Here is a 21,687-nt window from a genome sequence, read left to right as displayed (position 1 = left end):
CTGATAATGTACAAGGGATAGCGTCAATTCCTTTGCACATACTTAAACATGTTCTATGAGTGAATATGTGGTCTATTTTGCAGAAGGATGCTTGTGCAGCTGAAAAGAATGTGTATTCTGATTTGTGGGGTGACAGTCTGTAAACATCTGTTAAGTTCATTTGTTGAAGAGTTTGATTGAATTCGAGTATTTCATTACTTATTTTTTTGTCTAGTTGATCTATCTATTTGTGTGAGTGGGGTATTGAGGTCCCCCACTATTATTGTATTAGTGCATATACAACTTTTCATGTCCATTAGTATTTGTTTTATATAACTATATATAAATAACACACTAGGATTTGGTGCATAGATATTTATGATTGTCATCTCTCCCTCTTGGATTGTTCCTTTTACAAGGAAGTAGTGTCCTTCTGTGTCTCTCTTAATCAGTGTGGGTTTGAAATCTACTTGATTTGCAAAGAGGATAGCTACTCTTGCTTTTTTTCAGAGTCCTCTCACTTGGAGTATTGTTTTCCACCCTTTAATTTTCAGTCTATGAATTTCTTTTTGAATTAAGTGTGTTTCTTGTATGCAGCATATTGTGGATCTTGCTTCTTGACCCATTCTGCCAGTCTATTTCTTTTGAGTGGTGAATTGAGACCATTAACATTGATGGTACATATTGAGTTATTGTTGTCATTACCTTTTCTTTTTGTTGGATTCTCCCCCTTTACATTTAATTTCTTCTCGTGCCCAATGGATTCATTCTGCTGTGCTTCCTGGGGTTTCGATCCTTGTTGTCTTTTCCTAGGATATGGTCTAAAAATTTTTGGAGTGCTGGTTTGGTATTCATGAAGTTCCTAAGGTGCGCTTTGTCATGAAAGAATCTTATTTCTCCATTAATTTTGAAAGATAGTTTTGCAAGGTACATCAATCTGGGTTGGAGGCTGTTTTCCTTTAGGGCTTAGAATACCTCACTCCAAGCTCTTCTTGCCTTGAGGGTTTGCATTGAGAAGTCTGCTGTGATTCTGATGGGCTTTCATTTGTAGGTGATTTGTTTCTTTTCTCTAAATTCTTGCAGACTTTGTTCTTCTGTTGTGTTTCTGGAATGTTAACAATTATATGCCTATGTGTAGATTTTTTTTGATCAAGTTGGAGTCCTATATGCCTCACTTATCTGTATGTCAAGTTCTTTTCCCCTGCTTGGGAAGTTTTCTGCCATTGCTTCTGTGAACAGGTTTTTATGTCATCCGCACTCTCTCCTGTTTCTTCATTGACTCTGATCAGTCTTATGTTATTCTTCTTTGCATTGTCTAGCAGCTGCTGGTTTGATTTCTTGTGGTCCCTTAAAATTTTAAAGCAATTTTCCTTTCCTGTTCACTAATTGCAATCTTATCTTCTATATCTGAAATTCTGTCCTCACATTGGCTCATTCTGATGTGTAGACATTCAGTGGTGTTTTTAATCTCCTGGAAATCTGTTTGCATCTGTTTTATGGATTCCATTTGTTTCCTATGTTGGGATTCCATCATGTTCCTCAGCTTTTCTCTAGATTTATTAATCGTGTCTTGCAGTATGAGCACAATCTCTGCTGCTATCTGTGAAATTATTTCTGATTTTATTTTTTCCAGATCCTCTTTTGTTGCTGGTTCATGGAGTCCAGGTGGCTGAGTATCAGAGTGTTCCATCTCATTTGTCTTTGGGGTTGCTGTAGGTGATTCGGAAGTCTGGTTTTGAGACTTGTTTATGTGTCTTCTCATTTTGATGGGTGTGTGTTGTGTGTGTGTGTGTGTGTGCGCGCGCATACTGTTGGTGCCTGCATGGCTCACACTCCTCCTGGAGTGGCAGTTCGGTTGCCTGGAAGCCTTCTGTGCATTGGGAGTAGTGATACAGTGGCTTGGAAGCCTCCTCTGAGATGGTAGCATGGTACTGCATCCCAGAAGCCTCCTCTGCACTGGGAGTGGTGGTATGGTGGCCAGGCAGCCTTCTCTGTGCTGGGAGTGGTGGTATAGTGCCCCTTTATTATACAATATTATTCACTTGAACTAAATGAATATTTAGCATTGTGGAATGTGGTGTGACAGGTGAGAGAGGAGTAAAAGAAGGTCTTCATGCTCACAGATGTTGGTATCTAGAGAAGGATAAGCACAAGGACCACCATATAATGCAGAGGTGAGATGTGTCACAAAGAACAAGTGAGAATTCTAATGAGAAGTGTTCAGAAAGCTTCCAGGAAGGGCTTTGAAGAGGGGCCTTCCTGCATAGAAGATGAGGGAAGGTAATGTTAGGCAAAAGAGATAAAGAAAGACTGGGAGGCACAGAAGTTCAGTGCTTATCCATTGCAGTACTGCAGGCAGGTCCAGCGGATTGAGCCACCTGGGTGTGTACACTGAAAGGTCAGGAAGCTAGCTTGTATCTGAATTTGGTGGGCATTGATTGCCAGGTACAGCAGAAGTGGGAGTCTAGTAAGGTGTTTTGATCAGGGGATATAATTTTGTGATTTAGATCTAATTTGGGAGTTATTGTAAAAAAGATAAAATGGGAGCTCAATGATAGTGAGGAGGTCATTGCTGTCAATAGTGTGGGTAAGAAATTATGTGAGAAGGAAGCAGGATGCTAACAAAACAAACAAACATAATCATTGCAGAGGCATATTAAGGATTGATTAAAAACAAGTTGTGGGGATAGGCACTGGAAAACCTAGACCCAGTTTCCTCATCTGTAAAAAGAGAGGTGAGATCTACTTTATAGGAGATGCTTTATTAGAATGCCTTTTAAATTCTGAATTGCTATCTATACTTATATTCTTTTTTTTTTTTAAGACATCTATTCAGCGTCATGATCAGACTATTACATTTAGCAATCAACAGCATGGGTGCAAAAAAAAAGTCTACATTAAAACCCTTTGTTGGAATGCTTTCCACTTTCCACAGAACAGAAACTAAAATAACCTGTTATACAATTAGTCACAAATACAGTCCTCAAGTTTTTTTGCCCATACAAATGAGTATTGTCTAAAACATGTCTTCTTTGTAGCAGCTAGGTCCTGCCTTCACTGTGCTTGGCTGAGCTCACAAATCTGTTATATGTAACCTGCAGCTTCCCTGTCACTTCTCTGGCTCTCCTCTCCTGCTAAGCTTTGTTTCCTGGCAGTATTAAAACCTTCTGCCACTGCCATAGCTACTGCTGCTGCTGGAACCGCCATAGCCACCTTGATTTCGTGGTTTGGCAAAGTATTGGCCTCCACCACCATAGGGCCCAGAGCTTCTGCCTCCAAAGTTTCCTCCCTTCATGGGTCCAAAATTTGAAGATTGATTGTTGTAATTGCCAAAATCATTGTAGCCTCCACCACCTTCAAAACTGCTTTCATCATTACCAAATCCATTGTAGCCATCCCCACTGCCACCATATCCACTTCCACTACGGCTGCCACTGAAGCCACCTCGACCACTGAAGTTTCCTCCCTGACTGAAATTGTCATTGCCCCCAAAACCACCTCCACAGCCACCACCAAAATTTCCAGAACCACTTCGACCTCTTTGGCTAGATGAAGCACTAGCCATCTCCCGTTTCAACAGGGCTTTCCTCACTTCACAGTTGTGGCTGTTCACAGTATGGTATTTCTGAATGACAATCTTATCCACAGAATCATGGTCATCAAAGGTTACAAAAGCAAAGCCCCCCTTCTTCCCACTGCCTCTGTCAGTCATGATTTCAATCACTTCAATTTTTCCGTACTGTTCAAAATAGTCTCGTAGTGATGCTCTTCAGTACCTTCTTTAATGCCACCCACGAAGGTCTTCTTCACGGTTAAGTGGGACCCGGTCTTTGAGACTCCTCTCTCGAGACAGCTCTCTTTGATTCCACAACTCTTCCACCCACCTTGCGTGGCCTTGCGTTCCTGGCTGCATCCACCTCTTCCACAGTGGTGTAAGTGACAAACCCAAAGCCCCTGGAGCGCTTGGTGTTTGGATCTCTCATTACCACACAGTCCGTGAGCGTTCCCCATTGCTCAGAATGGCTTCTCAGAGTCTCATCTGTTGTTTCAAAGCTCAGCCCTCCGATGAAGAGCTTCCGCAGCTGTTCGGGCTCCTTAGGAGACTCTGACTTAGATATGACGGCAGTCGGAAGAGAGACTAAAGATGTTTCCTCCGTGGCGTCCACGAGCAAAAAGGAGTGAGCTACCGAACGTACTCCTATACTTACACTCTTATGTTTCATCATTTTGAGACTGTCTCATTGAATTATTTATTCAACAAATACTTACTTAGTGCCCGTAACAGGCCAGGCCTTGTTTCAAGTTCTTGGGTTCCAGGAGTGAATAAAACAAATAAAATAATCTGCCCTTGTGGAGATTATGGCATTAGTGGTGGAATAAAAAGAAACAAGGTATATATGTAAAGCTTATTGACTGCTGACAGAAAAAAGGGAAATATAAAATGATGAACAATTTTTAAATTTTAGGTAAGGTGTCCAGGGCAGGTTCTCATTATGACCAACTGGAAGAAGGAGAGGGTAGTATGCAGATATTTGGGGAAGAGAGTTCTAGGAAGAGGAAGTAGGACCTGCAGGGTCCTGAGGCAACAATGTGCTTAGAGTCTTTGAGGAATGGCATAAAGATCTGCATGGCTGGAACAGGGACACAGGAAGCCAGTTTATGTAGAGCTTGTGGGCTAATGTAATAACTTTGACTTTTACCCACAGTGAAAGGGAGAAACTATTGGAAGATTTTAAGTAGAGGAATAACTTAGTATTTTTTGTTGTTCATAGTTTTTAGTGCTTGTGGCACTTGGGATTGAAACCAGGGTTGCTCTATGACTGAGCTACATTCCCCACTTTTTTTACTTATTTATTTTTTTTATACCAGGGGTGGAACTCAGGACCTTGCACTTGCGAGACACAGGTGGTGCCACTGAACTAAATCCCTGGCTCCCTTTTATATTTTTTTGAGACAAGGCCTAAATAAAATGCCCAGATGGGAGTTCAACTTGTAAAATTCCTGCCTTAGTCTCCCTGAGTACTGGGAACAACTTTGGTTTTAATTGCTTCTGACAATAAATTTAGAAGATATGCAAGAGATGAGGAGACCATTTTGGAAGCTTTTTGAAATGATCCAGGGTACAGACTATGCACAAGGGTTGTGGCAAAGGGAATGGGATGTAAGAGGAATCCAAATCTCTGATATGTTTCAAAGGTCAAGCTGACAATATTGTTAATAGACCCCAGTAAAGTTTGAGAAAGAAAAGTCAAGAATTATTCTAGGATTAATGGAGTGATTCTTTGATTGATTCAAAAATCTGCAGAGGAAACTGAACTGGGTGGGAATATTAGTAATTTCACTTTTGGGGGGTGCAACTTGAGAAGAGTCCTTGGATTCCTGGCTTAGGAGAGAGAAAGTGAAGGGAAGAGGGAAAGAGAAAGAAGAAAAATACTTCGTGGAGTGAAACAAAACATTTTTTGCCCAGCTTGGTTGGGCCTTACCTTCATTTCTAGTTACTGAGATTTTTACTTGTGCCTGGCCCCACCAAAATGTACTCTCCTGGCCGCAATCACCAAAATATTATTGGGTAGCTTGTTTTTAAAAAGTGGCTCATCAACTTAATGTTACCAGATTCTGGAGAGCTCACCTCTCCTTATGGAACTGAATTCCAGGTGTATTTTTTTGGCCTCAAACAAAGAATTGAACAAAACGAGCAAAAAACAGTGGGAAAGTTTATTCAAGAAACCAAAGTGAAGAGTGGGAGAGAAAATGGTTCTGTAGAGCAAGCTTAAACCAAGTAAATAGAAAAAGGGGATGAGAGCAAAGCAAAAGCACACGCTGTATCTGGCAAACACAGTGTGGGCTACCCTAAAAAGTTATGACAGCTAGTGACTCCATTTTGGACCAGCTGTGAATACATAATGGTCTTTGCTTTTCTCACATTGGCATTATTGGTTTATGGCCATATTCCTATCATATTTACATCACAGGAAAATGATCACTCTGACAAGGAGATTCTGTAGCTTAAATAGTAGTTGGAACTACTGGGTATATATTCTTTTTTTTGGGGTACCAGGGATCGAACTCAGGACCTTGTGCTTCCGAGGCAGGCACCAGAACCACTGAGCCAAATCCCCGGCCTGGGTATATATTCTAATATCCTTGGAACCAGTTGCAACTTTCCCCTTTGACTTCCTACAAACTTCTCTAAATCATTGTTTAAAAATATTTAAATTCATTCTTGATGCACTTTTGTGCATCAAAGAACAATTATAATGTTAAATTGGCTCTTTTTTTTACTATGAAACAGCTGAGTCCAAACAATTAATTATATGATCAAATAGCTGTCCTAATTAGGTTATTTGTACAGAAATAACCAGAACAGTAATGGTCTATTTACTTTGAGCTAATTAAGTTTGGAACTTGACTTGGGCTGAATAATTTGTTAAAAGTATTTTTAACATGATAGAATATATTAGTTTTTTTTAAAAACCAAGATAATTTTGGAAGCATTTCTATTATGAAAGCATATAAATGTTACAGAAAAAGTCTTGGATAAAATAGAAGGTTCATATATTAAAACTATTTTTCCCTATATACTTATCAAAGTTATTTAACCCTCTTTCATTATTTTTCCATATCAGACTTTAAGACTGAAAAGTATCTGAGATTTTATTGTCATTGAAAAAAGATCATAGTTTTAAATCCAACTGGAACACAAAAAAAGCCATTGCATATTGGGTTTCAGGAGAATTGGATTGGAACCTTTGTTCCTTTAGAGACAAATTCCCTTTGGGCTTATCTCATAACTTCTCCTCACTTCTTTCAGTCCTAAGGCAGAGATGATGATCTCTGCCTTATGGAACTCACAGGACTGAATTGCAGATGCAGTGAGATCACATATATGAAATAATTTTGCAAACTAAGTGCTAACAGCAATGGGATGTATTATTACAATGAAAAGACAGTAAATTTAGTTTAAAGATCTAATTAGCTTTTACTTGGATTTCTAGAAGTGGGTAATGCCTCATTTTATAAGGCAAAATGTACGTTGCAATGAGCTGAGCAGAGGTTGTCTTTATAGGTAGAACTGGGTTGATTTTCCTTTGCGAGCCTTTTTTATTTTATGAGAAATGAAAAGAAGATTGTCGCTTCTTTGTAGGGTGAAAGGAGAGGGAACTTCCTTGTCATTCCAGCTCAGGTAAACTAGGCTCTTTTTTCTTGGTTGCTGTGAATTTCCTGCTTTTTTTTTTTTTAAAAAACTAGCTCATTTCAAGGTTCAGTTTGATTGCAAGGCAATTAACATGAGTGACCCTGCCTTAGTCTGTTTGTGCTGTTATAACAAAATAGCACAGACTGGGTGATTTATGAAGAGCAGAAGTATGCTTCTCACAGTCTTGGAGCTGGGAAGGCCAAGATGGAGGTTCTAGCACTAGTATCTGGTGAGAGCTGCTCCCTTCTCCCAAGAGGACGCAATGCTGCACCCTCACATGGACAAAGAGCATAAGGGAAAGAAGCCAAATGCCGGGTGAAGCTTCTTTTATAAAGGTCTTAAATCCACGGTTTAGATGTGGCATGTCCACCCAAAGGCTCACATATTCAAAGGTGGGGCTTTTAGAAGGTGACTAAATAGTGGGGGTGTTATACTTAGCAGTGGATTAATCCAGTGATGAGTTCATGGTTGATTGTGCTGTTAGGGGGTGGGGCTCGCTGGAGGTGGGTCACTGGGGTAGGACCTAGAAGAGTGTATTCTTGCCCCAGCTCCTCCCTTCTCTCTCTACTGCCTGACTGCCATGTGTTGATTAGCTTGCTTCCACCATCCCCTTCCACCTTGTCCTTTCTGCCTGGGAAACAGCCACACATGGTCTGAACCCACTGGAAACTGTGCCAGATAAACCTCTCATCCTTAAGTTGTGGGTGTCAAGTATTTTTTCCTGGTGACAGGAAAGTGACTAATATACTAGAACTCTGGTGACCTGATCACCTCTTAATGGCCCCTTTCCTTAGTAGCACTATCACATCATTGGTGAGCAAATTTCAACCATGAATTTTTTTACCTTAAATTCTTTTATTGGTACATTTTAGGTATACACTATGTTTACATTTATCATTGGGTGCTTGTACCTGTACATCATGTATCTTGGTTCTTATTTTCTCCCCATTCCCCGTGCGCCCTTCACCCCCTCTGCCCTTCCCTATTTACATAGACTTCATTTCCATTTTTTTTCTTTTCTCATAATTTTTCCTTTCCCCTTCCCCTCCCATCACCCCTACTCCTTTGTACCTTCTCTTCCTGTTTCAAATTATCAATTATTCATTTTAATCATTTTCATCCTTATTTACTCTTTCAATTTCTCACACTAGAGAAACCAGTATTTACACGTGTGTTCTATTTATTTCACTTAAGAGTATGGCCGCAATATGCATCCATTTAGCTATAAATGTCTGTAGTTTCTCATTCTTTATGGCTGAGTAGTACTCCATTTTATAAAGAAACCACATCTTCTTTATCCAGTTTCCAGTTGATGGGCATTTGGGCTGTTTCCAAGCTTTAGCTATTACAAACTGTGCTGCTATAAACATGGGTACACATATATCACTGTGGTAAGATTCTTTTAATTCTTTTGGGAAGATCCCCAGCAGAGAAATAGCTGGGTCAAATGGGACCTCTAGCCCTAGTTCTTTGAGGTATCGCCATACTGATTTCCTCAGTGTCAACCATGAATTTTGAAGGGCACTTGAAAGTTCAAATCACAGAAGACTCATTTCAGGCTTGGTCTGGTCTGCTGAGGCCTAGTGTGGGACTGGAGTCCAAAACAATGGCCTTCCATCCACTTTTATCATCACTATTGGTTCTTAATCATATGTAGGATGACAAAGTACCTTAGATGTATTTTAAACCTGGTGTTGTTCTCATACGGAGCAAGAACGGCCTAAGGATCTTCCTTCTTCTTGGTAGGAGCCTCACATCTCTCTTTGTTTTGGTTGCTGGTCAGGAGTACGTGGATGTCAACCTGCAGAGATTTCCCATGGTGCTGGGAACCATGTAAAGCTGTACTGAACTGGACTTAAAATATCAGAAAACTCCTAATACACTAAAATAGCAAGAGACTGTTACAAGCTACATGAATCACAATGTTCAAAAATACCATCTGCGGATGGAAGCAGCTGCCTTTATTAGCAGCCATGTAGACTCCACATTGTCTCTGGACCCTCCTCCTCATCCCACCCCTCCACTGTGCATCACCGGGAGTGTGGAATGTGCACTTAGGGGAAACAACCTCTCTCCCAGTTGAAGGAATGCATGTAATGGGAGACATTTCAGGATTTCTTTATATATATAAACAATTGAGACTCACCAAGACAAAGAATGCTCCTTCTCTAATGAGGGCTTACTCTGCTAAAATCTCTGCAAAGCTGGAAACCATGTTTTCTCCCCAATTAGTGACCTTTATTTGGGTTTTACAGTTGTATCCTCCAGAATTGTGCTATTTGGCTGCACTGATGCTTTGTATTTCTCTGGAAGCTCATCAAGGGTCAAGGGTACTTTGACATCTTCTGTGCGGCCTCCACTATGTGGAGCTGTGTGGCCTCCACTGTGAACACAAAGCAGATCAGAGGAAAGAAATTCTTCAGCTTCTTACAGGATCTCTGCATGATACTTTCTAACTGGTCCTATTTGTTACTCTCCAAGTGAGTTAGCAAAACCTTCTGGTTGATTTTCTGCTGTAAAATGATCAAAACCTGAACAACTTTGATGTGGACACTTAAGCATCCTTGTTTTATGCATACTTAATCTTTCCTGACATGAGACAAATATGAATGCTTCGTCTAGAATTCAGTATGACCTTAAACTAGCTTTTAAAAATCTTAAGCTCTTAAGATACCTAATCACATATATCTTAACACAGATTTTCAGTTCAGGGTTGTGAGACCCTAATTGTATTTTGCTGCAGAAAGATCCTGTGTGTAATAATTCCATTGTTTTTACAAATGACAGATTTACCTAAAAAAGCAGTGGGAAAATTTAACTGAAATCATAAAAAGTCTTTGTTCTGAAGTGCTATCTTACTGTTTTTCTTAATTCAAAGTGATTGCTAGATGTTATTTGATTATTTCTTGTTAAAATATTAATTGGGAGGCCAGCAAGCTGAGGTGGCTCCCAAACCCTAGGTTCCTATATAAGCATACTGAAACCCAACTCAGGATAAACGGTTTCTAGGCCAATCAGAAACAACCAACTGACCTTTAACTAGGGACTTTCCTTAGAATGAGCACAACAAAGCTGTGGCTTCGCTCTAACATATCAAATATTTTCTTTACCTTGCTTTCATTTTTACCTTAAAAAAACTGTAACCTTTCCCTGTTTCCTTCTTGGAGCCCAGAACCACTAATGGTCTGGTGTGGCCTGATTTTTGGATTGTTGGTTGCTCAAACAAACTCTTCAATATTTTAATGTGCTTCTGATTCTCTTTGAATACTCTCATGACAACACACAAATATAATGGGCTCATTAAGAAAGGGAATAGTATAGCATTTTATGATATAGGTTTAGCTATTGTTCTAAAAGTAAAACCTACAAGTTAAAAGAGGAAAAGTTTATTTTTGGCTTACAGAAAGTTTAGAATAGTTTAATATAGAAGTTTCAGTCCATAGTTGGCTGCGTGGCATGGCAGAGGAGAAACAGTTCATGGTGTGGCAGGCAGAAGGAAAAATACAGCAGCAATAGCAAGCCTGCCTTTCCCTTTTTATTCCAATCAGGCTAAAAGCCTATTGGTTGGTGCCGCTCACACTCGTGGTGAGTCTTGTGTATTTAGTAAATCCATCCAGCCACACCCAGATCCATGCTAATCCACAGTGGACTAATCCAGTTATCAGATACCCACGATCCAGTATCACACACCCCTGTTCCCACCACCCCCTCAAAGCTCCACCTATGAGTGTATGAGGCTTTGGGGAGCATCTAGATATAAAGCATGACATTGGTGAAGCTAGAAAGCTGAACACTAACTTCTGTGACATTTGGGCTAAAATGAGCAGAACTTGATTGATAACTCACAGGTTCTCTATTTTTAAAAATCTCCTTTTCATTTTAGGATTAAGCATTAAAATACAAATCTGTACCTCTGAAGGACATCCTGCTTCAGACAGCTCTTTCAGTTTTCCCAGGGGAGCTTCCTCTACTAGGGCTCACCTGGTGCCTTCCTTCTGTTCTGTCACAATGGTTTCTCTCTCCTCTGCCTGCCTGTTAGTCTTGCCAAAGCGTAGGTGATAGTGGCTCACTCCCTGGCTGTAGGAAGCTCAGAATACAGTCTTTGCTTTTCTCATTTGATTAGTCTTTCTTTATTTATGCAAGGGTTTTGAGGATGTCACAATGACCCACTGGCTTGATTTTTTAAATATACTCTCCCAATATAACAGAATATAAGTGTTATCTATTATAAATCTATTTACCTACAAATGAGAAACTAATCAACTAGTGTATATTTTATTTTATTTTTTTTAACTAGTGTACATTTTAATAGGACAAGTGGCTAAATGAAGCTTATTAAAAAGCCTTTTTAGGCCAAGGATTTAGCTCAGTGGTTCTAGCACCTGCCTCGCAAGTGCAAGGTCCCGAGTTCAATCCCCGGTACAAAAAAAAAAAAGCCTTTTTACTATGGACTATTTAATTTTTAAAGTATTCTGCAAATATAGAGTATTAAATCTTAAGATGTTTAATTTTTTCCAGCTTTATTGAGCTATAATTGACAAATAAAAATTGTATGTATGTAGTGTACAATGTGATGTTTTGATATATGGATACTTCATGAAATGATTATCACAATCATGATAATTAACCTATCACCTCACACAATTATTTTTGTATGTTCTTAGAACATTTAAGATATATTGTCTTAGCAATTTTCAACTATATCATGCATTAACTGCAGTGACTAGGCTGTACAATAATTCTCAAGAATTTGTTTATACCGTCTAATTGAAATTCGGAACATTTAAGTTTTAAGTCAGTCACCAAATATTCAAATAAAACACTTTGTATCAAAGTTACTGAGGTCAGGGTAGATCTGAAAATAATTGTCTTTGTTTACACTGGAAGGAGAAGCTTGGCCAATGAAGAGGGCTGCTGAGGGGGCAAGTTGGTTACCAGATTAAGTGTATGATCACCTTGAAGGATTCTGCAGAGGGCCAGTGAGCTTTGAGCTTGGATGGAGCATAAATTCTTACAAAATGGGAGGTGCTCCTTCTCAAGAGAAAACGGAATGCTATTTTGCACAAAACCATTATGTCAGTTTGAGGGAGGATGCTGAACACTCAGTAAAGTTTTTCTAGCCATTCATTCATCATTCACTCATTTAGTTATTCATTCACTCATTCAACAAATATCCATGGGATATCTGATACCTACTGAGCACTGTGAGAACTTCGGTGGGTTAAAGAAGTGAGTTAGAATCAATTTAACCTCAAACTTTACACTTGAGCAAGGAAGACAACACACATGTTGATAACATATAGATAAGACTGATTCAAAGTGCCTAAGACAATGAGTGTAATTGGGAAGCCTAGTTCCTTTGTCAGCAAGGCCAATGTACCCTAGTATCATTGGTAGCTGGAAGATTGTAGCTGTCAGGTCTCCCACATTCTGCTTTCTCTGACACACAGATATAAATGCATTATAGTTTCTCAGACCAGAACTGCCTAGAGCTGACTTAACAGAGGTTTTTTTACATTTTTTCAATTATTCATATAGTTGAGACCCATCACAATCAGTTTCACTCAACCAATTAAATTGTTCTGCTTCTATGATCTTCATTATACTGTAATACTTGTTTACTTTCAAACATAAATTTGTTCAACATAGCATCTTCAAGGCATTTCTTTTTTCAGGAGTTAATGGCGTCAAAAAGAATAGAATCTATACTTGGTTGGAATTAAGAAAATAATAAGTTATGCAATGTTTTTATATGTTCAAGCATAACTTTTAACCTAAAATCAGAATTTTAGAGATAGGAAAAATGTAAAAGTACCTAACTAATCTCCCTGAATATATTTGAAGATACTGAAAAAGTGGCTTGTTCAAGTCTACCACTAAAGGGGACAGTCAGACCTCTAAGCCAACCTCTGGATTCCTTGCTGCATTTTTTCTTCCAGTGCTGGGAATACAACCTAGGGCCTTGGGCAAGCCAGACAAGCCCTCTGTTACTGAGCTACCTCCTCGTCCTCCCAGTTTTATTACCACAAGGAAATACTGGCCTTGTGTCATTGTATTAAGTAATTCATAATGTTGTCCTGTATTTAGATTTTTCTTAATTGTGTATCTGAATTCTGCTTTGCAACAGAATTATGACTACCAAATTAGCCATCACCATTTTGTACTGAATGTTAGTGATCATTTCTTTATGGAACGTTCTTCTATTTTGCTTTTGCATCTACTGGTAATTCATTTTGGTAAGTTATTGAGTCATTTTCATTTTTAATTGTTCTGCAGCACCTCTTCATTTTATACCTTTAACAACTAATTAAATTATGTCCAATGAAATTTTACAGAGGTAAGATTGGATACTATCTCATGAACACAAAACGTGTGTACTCTGGTAAAACAATTTCTGGTTGGATAATATGAAGAGATGTTGGGCAACTCAGAGTGTTTCATTATGGGATAAACTGGAAATGACGGCAAATTATCCATCACCTCTACCTGTCATTAATCCATCTATCTTAGTGGTTCTCCCAGGAGCTGTCCTCTCCACTCCCTCCTGGAAGATAGTTTTTGCAATGTCCAAGACATTTTCTTGTCACACTGGGAGATGTTCCTGGTATCTAGTGGGTAGAGGCCAAGGATGCTTCTAAACACTCTACAAGGCACAGGACAGCTCCACTAACAAAGGAATTTCTGGACTCAAACAGCAATAGTTAGCAATAAGGCCAAGCCTTAGAATCAACCTATCTCTCTATCTATCTATCATCTATCTATTTCTATCTTTATATAAAATTCATCATATAGTAAATTAAGTATAGGAAAAGGAATAATGATAAACCAATGAGACAATACTTGGAAAATGTATCATTTTGTCAGGAAATGTAAATTGAATGTCTTAAGTTTTCTTTGGAGAGCTACTCTGTTTTAATGGTTAGTCCATTACATGAGGCTGCAAAGAGAGGACCTGGGAACATTTTCAGTGTATCTTGGGACATTTATCTCAAGAACTGATTAGGAATGTATACTGTTATGAAGTGCATTGGTTATTCTTTTTTGTTTGCTTTGTTTTGTTTTGTTTTCCAGGACAGGGGATTGAACACATGATTTTGCTCTTGGCAGGCAGGCCTGGCACCACTCAGCTAAATCCCCGGCCCATTGGTTCTTCTTTTTTTTTTTCTTTTTATGTTTTTAATATATTAAAAAGTAACAGTGCAATTGAGATTAGTATTTAAAAAGGATCCAAATTTTTCAAGGAATGAATTTTATAAACAATTTTGTAATGAAAGGGAAATAGCATCTTGCTTGATACATGAAAAGTTTTAAGATTTTAAAATTTTAAAAGCAGAAAAATGTTAACATTAAATTCTTTCCAATGTTCAAACAAAAATCAACTTGTATAATCTCTGTAGTAAAATGTGTCCTCGGTACAGGTCTTGGGGACTTGGAAAATGTTAAAATTTCTGTAATTTGAGTGATAGAGGCAGCACATAAAGACTTCATGAATCTTTTTTCCCAAAAAGAATACTTTCAGTAAAACACTTTACTATTTTATGATTATGCATTGATATTTTTGTTCTTCCCAAAAAAGTGAATTTACATTAATACTGTAATTTTCCATGTAAAAATATACACATACAGATATTTCACATACAGATACTTAACTTCCTGAGTGACCAGTCATACATCAAACATGGTTTAATAAAAAATTTCTGAAATTTTAGAATGAAAGAGCATATGCAGATTTATTTTTTCTTTATTTATTTTTTTTGTGTGTGTGTTTTTTTGGTACTGGGGATTGAACTCAGGTCCTTGCGCTTGCGCAGCAGGTGAAGAAACCACTGAGCTAAATCCCCAGCCCTGTATGCAGATTTATACTTGTACAGGGTAAAGCTACAAAGAGCATCTCACAGAACTTATACTTAAATTCTCTAAATTAACCAAAATGATTTATCCTCTAACAACCAATAACTTCTGAAACTTAAAATGACAAATCACTCAAAAATTATATTTTCTAATTTATTAACAGAATACAGATAGCCATCTGATTAGCCAATAGCTATTAATATGGAATTCCTATTATACACACCAAAACTGGATTCACTTAGCACGGAATTTCTTGCAGAACAAAAATTTAAAATATTTGCTGTATAATACAACCATCTATGAGGTCTGATCAAAGCATGTGGGAATGTTTAGATTTTTAAAAATTTGTTACAGTAAAAGACACAATGCTATTATGGCATTATAGAGATGTGTCTTTTACTATAATTTTTTTTCAAAATCTAAACATTGTATTTTTAAAAAATCATGCCTGGTATACAATCCACCCTTCTGAAGCTGTCTAGATGATTAGCAACTGTGGCACTTTCTTTTGTATAAAGCCCTGTCCTCTTCATAAAACCCTGAGGTGAAAGGTTGTTAATGAAATAAGACTGGAACCATAATTCTTCCTATTTCTGTATTAAACTGTAGCTATACATTTTTAAAAAAACAAATGTGGCAACTGGATGAGTTTCTCTGTACAATTTTTCAACATATTTTCAGCTCAACTTAGTCGAAAGAGCCTAAAATGGCCCTACAAAACAAAGCCCTTTTAATATTTGCTGGTGTCGAGATGAGCGTCATTTTCCTTCTCCACTGCTGTCGCTTCTGTTATCATAGTCACGGCTCCAGCCAGCACGATTCCTATCTTCACAGAGGAAATCTCTGCTTCCTCTGTAATGGTGGTCAGACCCATGATCCGTGTAAGGCTGTTCTCAGCTATAATGTCTATCTGCTAGGTCGGGATGAGAATTCTGCCTGACTTTACGCTGTGATGGTGTTGTATTCTGGAGCCACTGGGAGCTTGAAGTATGAAGTTAAAAGTATGATCATGTGACTGAACTGATGGTAAAAATCCTGATTGATCCACATGTGGAGAACCAAATTTCCCAACAAATGGCATCCGTCTTCAAACATTGTTCATCACCGCTTGTCTCTGATAATTTCCTGGAGAAGAGAATGATCTCTGAATTATCTGTGATGATGGTGTCATGTTATCTCCAGTCCTTTCATATCTGCTAGGAGATGTGGAGGTAGGGCTTCAATTTCCAACATGATGCCAGGGTTTGATAAACTGACATCCTGTGAGGGATGACTACTTCCTGATCTAAACTGAATTTTGATGGGCCTTCCAAAAAGTTTGATTCCATTAAGGAGCTTCATTGCATAAGGAACAGATAGTTCGTGTTTAAAATTCACAAATGCAAATTGCTTTGGTTTACCATGCTTATCTTTTGGAATTTTCACCTTTATCACTGGCCCAGCCTGGTGGAAGAGCTGGAAAAGCAGCTCCTCAGTCACTTTAGTTGCAAGGTTGCCCACAAAGAGAGTGCAGTCCTCTTCTGCAGCCGCCACCCTCATCTCAACGTGGCCCCCTCTCCACTTAGGCCGAAGGGTCCAGGCCAACACAGCGACTGCACAAACTCCAAAATGCTATGTCCTTGCGCTCTCCATTGGTTATTCTTAATAGCTACATGTGAATTGATTTATATTTACCTTTATAAATAGTGAAATGCTCCCCTACAATTTACCTTCTAACACAACTTGCCTATTTTTCTATTGCTACATTATTTTTTGATGGTAAAATTCAAAGCCTTTGAATAAATAAATGAAGAGAAGTTACAGTATTTTGTCACCAAATAATTTCAATTAATAAGTGTCAAGAAAATGAGACAAATAGAAAGCAACTATTAATTAGAACAGCATCAGCATCATCATTGTTGCAGGGCAGATCCAGTGACAGATGTTAAAAGTAGTGGACAAAAGTTTGTAGAGAAAAAGGATTTCTGAATAGTCTCAAATTATATCTCCTTAAATATTCATTAATTATAAAGGAAAGAATAAGGTATGAACTTTTTATTTTAGGTGCATAACAAATGACCATAAATTTGTGGCTCAACATAATGTCTAATTATGGTTAGTCTCCGTGGGCGGGGAGCCCAGGGAGGGTTATTGTTCAGTCTCACAGTTTGAAATCCTGGTTCCAGGAACTGCATTTTTCTGGCTGTCACCCAGGAAGTCCTCAGTCCTGGATGCCACCCTCTGCTCCCTGCTGTGGGAACCTCCACAACATACAGTTAGTTCCTTCAGGACCGGTAGGGGGAAGTCCCCCCGACTCACAATTGCTCCCAACTCTTTTGCTGCCTTTTTGCATTAGTTCAGGCCTACTCAATATAATTTCTTTTCTGATTAACCTCAAAGCAACTGATCAGAGACTTAATTAAATTTATACAATCTCTTCTACTCTTTAACACATAGCAGGAACTCTATGACATATCACAGGAACTTTCTGGACCATTTCTTTCACAAATTTTAAGTCTAAAATTATTTCACAATAAAAAGTTGAAAACCAATCAATGATTTCCCAGGGCAGTTGGTTAAATTCAGAGAGCTAATGATTTGGAGCTAAATATTCCCACTGTAATGTTTTACGTGCTTAGAGAAGAGTGTACTTTATCTTTTGTTCTTCACAGGAAATGTCAAGAAAACTGATGAGGTATAGAAAGGACCTGGTTGCCGACACTGGGAATGAGAAAGCAATGCATTCCCAGGAAGGAATGAAGGAGATCACTACATACTAAGCACCTAAAATCTGCCAACTAATGTGCTAGGGTCTTCTATCTCTGTTAGTTTTCAGGGGGGCAATTATGATACCTGTTTTATTGATTAAAATGATCAAAGCTTAGGATTGTTCCAAACACAGGAGTGGAGCTCAGAATTCAAACAGAGATAATTCTAGATGGTTTCAAAGTTTCAAATGATGTGATATCCCATCATTATCATAGGATACCAGAGGCATCTTGACAGATGGAGAAAATAAGAGAATATTGGAACAATACAAAGAGAAAATAATAATCACAGAATTTTCTCCTTATTAGAATGCAGAACTGAACTTCAGCGCAGTTCATCAGGAGTGCTCTAAAGGTGTACCAAATTCAGACATTAGTCAAGAAACTATCTTGTTAAAAAGGATTATACCAATAGGTATGGCAGAGCACAGATAATTCCATATCTTCACTGAATTCTGAGTGTAGGCAAAATGGCTCTTGCCAGCAAATCTGTTCATTTTTGACAATGAAATTGGGATCTATTGCTGGGAAAGGAATCTGGGAGGAGCTGGCCAGGAAAGGCAGCTGAACTAGCTATGGTGAGCAGGAAGTGGAAAGGGAGGCAGTAGCTCAACTCTGTAGTGAGCCAGCGTTGGAGATGTGCAGGCCATACAAAGGGTGATTCACGATGGATTCTGTTTTCAAGACTTGGAGACTGCTAGGTTTGGAAATCTAGTTGACAGCAAAGAATATTTGAGTTGTGATTGTGGGAGGACAGAGGTTAGGTTTCCATTATTTGTCATGGTTTGCTCAGAACTGATTGTGTAGGTGGCAAGTACAGCTGGTCCCACATAGCCACAGATTCTGCATCCATGGATTTAATCAATCTCTATTCTGAAAAAAATCTGTCTGTCCTAAACATATATAGACTTTTCTTGTCATTATTCTCTAAACAACCAATGTATCAAATAATTATATATTATGTACATAGTATTAGTTATCTTAAGTAATCGAGAGAGGATTTTAGGTATACATGATGGTGTGCATAGGTTGTATAGCCTACGTCATTTATGTAAGAGACCTGGGCATCTTCAGATTCTGGTATCCGTGGGAAGGTACTGAAAGCAATTTCTCATGGACACCAACAAACCACTGTGTTAGTAAAACAAATTCTGAAGATCAGAAGAAACGAAGGTTAAGGAAAAGTTGCCGAAATGTTAACTAACCATAAATTATGTCAAACTGATCTCATCTACTTCTTTGACACTCATATTAAATTTGGGACATTAACTGACAAGGTCTATTTAGCATCGCCAAGGCCTTGTTTAGGTTTTCCCTTGATATTCTAGTGTATAATAGCTACATTAATTTTATATTTATTGAATATTGTGAATGAATATTAGCACAATTATATAAATTAACTAAACAGTGTTAATCCATTCTTTCTGATAAGTGTCCAGAAATGTGTCAATAGCTTCTATTCTTTGCTCTGTTCTATTTAATTTTCTCTCTAATGATACAACAAAGAGATGGTTTCCAGGGTGGCACACCTTCCCAAAGAGACAGGATTTGATTCAGCTTTCAACAGCTCTTTATTAGCTGTTTGCACAGGAGGAGATGTGACAAAATGAGATTGGAAGACACATTCCAGGGAAAGAAGGGAGCAGATTGGTGTGCATTCTTCTTCCTGGGGATTGGACTCCTGTGTGGATTTTTAATAAGTTCTGCTTTTCTTAAGCTCATTTCAGAAATTTATTTTATGAAATTATTGCACTTATAAAAATTTCAGTAATACCCTTCTTAATATACTGATATCATTTGCCTGTAAGCTGCACCTTTTAACTGAAGAATGTTGGCATCATGTAAAAGTTAATAATAACAAAATTATTAGCAGATTTTTCTTTCTATGCAGAAAATAGAAATTCTTTTCCTTTTAGTATTATTCCTTTCTTGTTATAAATGAAGAAAAGCGAAGCCTACCATCTATCTTTAATTCTCTTTTCTTATCATCGACATCTTTAATTGTACTGGTTCTCCCTGCCCCTTAAGCAGACAATATGTCTCAGTACATTCCCATGGATGCCTGAAACCCTAGCTAGCAACAATCCCCGTATACAAGCAATGGATACCACAGTGGGAGTCACAGAAAGTGCAACCATAGATAAGGGAACAGCTAACCTACATTCAGTCTTAATGGATTTTTACATTTTTTTTTATTAGTACATGTTTGTACTACAGAATGATCACATTTATCCTGGGAAGCTGGTACATGTACATAATACATCTTAATTCATTGTTTTGTTTTTTTTGTCTCCTACCCCTCCCACCTTCCTTGCTCCTTCCAATTCTTGGTCTCCTTCTTATTTGCAAAAGCTCTATCTTTATTTTTTCTTTCAATCTTTTTTATTCCATCCCCTTTCCCTCCCCTGCCTCCTTCCTCTACCTCTTGTCCCTCTCCCCATTAGAAGAAGATCTCCTTGCTTCCTATTATCTATCTTATTTTGCTCTTTATTTATATTTTGGATTTTTCATATATGACAGACCATGCAATATTTAAGCTTGTGTGTCTGATTTATTTCACTTAATATCACAGTCTCAAGATGCATGTATTAACCTATGAATGCCTCAAGTTTATCATTATGGCAGAGTAGTGCTCCACTGTGTGTAAATATCACATTGTACGTATCCAGTCATCAGTGATGGGCATATAGGTTGTTCCCAAGATTTAGTTATTATTTAGTTGCTATAAACATGGTTATGCACATATCACTGTAATATGATCACTTTAACCCTCGCAGGAAGATACCTAAAAGGAGAGTAGCTGGATCAAAAGGAATTTGTAGTTTTAGGGTTTTGAGAAATCTCCATACAAATTTCCATAATGGTTGTGCTAGCTTACATCAATACCAACAGTGTAGAAGGGTTCCTTTTTCCTCACAGCCTTGCTATTTGTTATTATTTGATTTCGTGATGATAGCCATTTTTTCTGGAGTGAAATAGAATCTCAGTGTTGTTTTAATTTGCATTTCTCTAGTGGTCACAGATGTGGAACATTTTTCACATATTTATTGGCCATTTGTACTTCTGAGAAGTATCTATTCATTTTAGTTGCCCATCTTTTATTTGGGTTTTTAATTTTAGAAGATCTAGTGTTTTGAGATTTTTATATATTCTAGATGTTAGTCTTCTGTTCAAGGAATAGCTGGCAGTTTTTTCCCCATTCTGTAGGTTGTCTCTCACTTTATTGTTTCTTTTGTTGTGCAGAAGGTTTTTCATTTTATATGAACCCATTTATTGATTCTCAGTATTATTTCTTGTGGCACTGGGATTCTGTTCAGAAAGTCCTTGCTTATATCTATGTCTTCAAGAGTTTTATCTATTTATCATCCAGTAAATTAAGTGTTACTGTTTAACATTTAGATCCTTGATCCATTTTGATTTTAGTTTAGTACATGGTGAGAAATATGGGTCTAGACTCAAACTTTTGCGTGCAGATGTCCAATTTTCCCAGCATCATTTACTAAGGAGGCTCTATCTGTCCTCTAGTGTATGTTTTCAGCCCCTTTGTCAAAGATCAAATAGCTGGAACATGCCTGGGGTTGTTTCTCCTTCCTCTTTTCTGTCCTATTAATCTACATATCTGTTTTTGTGCCAGTACTATGGTTTTTAAAAAAATAACTGTAGCTTTGTAATATAACTTCAAATCTGGTATTGTGACGCCTCCTGCTTTGTTTTTGTTTCCCAGGATTACATTCACCTTGTCCCTGATCAGGTCGGCTGTTTGGTAGTCACCTCTGCAGCCCTGTACTAAGGGAAACCAAGGTGCAGAGCCACTAGCAGTTGGCAACTTGCTGCCTGAGGTGAGGGGCCCTATTCTTGTGCAGTGTGGCATGGCAGCAGATGGGGCCTAGGTTTTGTAATATGGTATTTGATCTC

General features: G+C 38.1%; 1 long non-coding RNA gene and 2 pseudogenes across 1 annotated transcript; all 3 read right to left on the bottom strand.

Annotated features, from left to right (window-relative positions):
- Positions 1–3,049: 3,049 nt before the first annotated feature.
- LOC101725961 (heterogeneous nuclear ribonucleoprotein A1-like) lies at positions 3,050–4,205 on the bottom strand (annotated as a pseudogene).
- A 4,103-nt stretch (positions 4,206–8,308) lies between these two features.
- LOC110347679 (uncharacterized) lies at positions 8,309–11,166 on the bottom strand. The gene is made up of 3 exons (XR_002392402.2): positions 11,086–11,166; positions 9,321–9,557; positions 8,309–8,996 (listed from the first exon to the last, which is right to left on the bottom strand). It is a non-coding gene; the product is annotated as an uncharacterized LOC110347679 (long non-coding RNA).
- A 4,313-nt stretch (positions 11,167–15,479) lies between these two features.
- LOC101725591 (RNA-binding protein 7 pseudogene) lies at positions 15,480–16,564 on the bottom strand (annotated as a pseudogene).
- Positions 16,565–21,687: the final 5,123 nt, after the last annotated feature.

Source organism: Heterocephalus glaber, unplaced genomic scaffold (genome assembly GCF_053883595.1).
Source record: "Heterocephalus glaber isolate CG9 unplaced genomic scaffold, H.glaber_assembly_v1.0 deba00000281, whole genome shotgun sequence".
In the NCBI taxonomy this organism is placed as follows: Eukaryota; Metazoa; Chordata; class Mammalia; order Rodentia; family Bathyergidae; genus Heterocephalus; species Heterocephalus glaber.
Note: the sequence above shows the minus strand (reverse complement) of the source record. Positions and strands in the feature narration are given on the sequence as shown.